This window comes from Myotis brandtii, unplaced genomic scaffold (assembly GCF_000412655.1).
Source record: "Myotis brandtii unplaced genomic scaffold, ASM41265v1 scaffold469, whole genome shotgun sequence".
NCBI lineage: Eukaryota > Metazoa > Chordata > Mammalia > Chiroptera > Vespertilionidae > Myotis > Myotis brandtii.
In genome coordinates this window covers 1,581,528-1,582,189 of record NW_005367911.1, presented here as the reverse complement: position 1 = coordinate 1,582,189, position 662 = coordinate 1,581,528, and the positions used below count along the sequence as shown (strand labels likewise).

At 65.1% G+C, this 662-nt stretch overlaps 1 protein-coding gene across 1 annotated transcript in view; it reads left to right on the top strand.

Moving 5' to 3' along the window:
• Positions 1-161: 161 nt before the first annotated feature.
• The window catches only part of PRKAR1A (protein kinase, cAMP-dependent, regulatory, type I, alpha), a 19,669-nt gene continuing 19,168 nt past the window's right edge, over positions 162-662 (top strand). Inside the window, exon 1 of the mRNA XM_005875766.2 lies at positions 162-312. The gene's annotated coding sequence lies outside the window, so the exon portion shown is untranslated. The remainder of the gene's footprint in view (positions 313-662) is intronic.

Here is a 662-nt window from a genome sequence, read left to right as displayed (position 1 = left end):
GCCGCCTCCTCTGGGCAGGGAAACTGCACGAATCTCCCCGCGGGGGCCCCGCGTCCTCCCCTGCAGGGGCGGAGTCGACCACCTGACATCCGAGACGCCCCACGTGGGCTGGGGGTGGGATCGGGGGCGTGGGGTTGAAAGGAGAGAGAAAAGGCGGAGGTGGCAGGAGTGAGGGTTGGGAGAGGGAGGAGAGGAGAGGAAAAGGAAGGACAGGACCGGAGGAGAGAAGGGAGCTCCCGAAAGCCGCGCGGAGAGGGAGCCAAGAGCTGCGGGAAGAATAAAGGGGACCCTGAGGCATCCCGAGAGGGGCAGGTAAGGAGGGACAGGTGAACAGGAGGGGAGCGCCGGGCTAGAAAGAGTGGGGAAACGGCGAAGAGGCGGGAGTGAGAAAAGGGTGGCGGAAAACGGGGGAGTTAAGAAGGAAAGAAGAGCAGAAGGGGTACGATTCCAGGACGAGGAGGGGCGGGGAGGGGGTCCTCCTAGAAGGGGCGGCAGAGTAAATGGGGCTGCTCGCTGCGCCTTTAAGGTTGTCAAGGCGACGGCTCTGGCCAGAGCGAGGCGCATTGACGTCAGTAGCCGAGTGGTGATTGGCTGCGGCCGGGTCGTTTCCGGTGGAGCCGCCGCGGAGCCGCTATCGCAGAGTGGGTCCGGCCTGAGAGGGA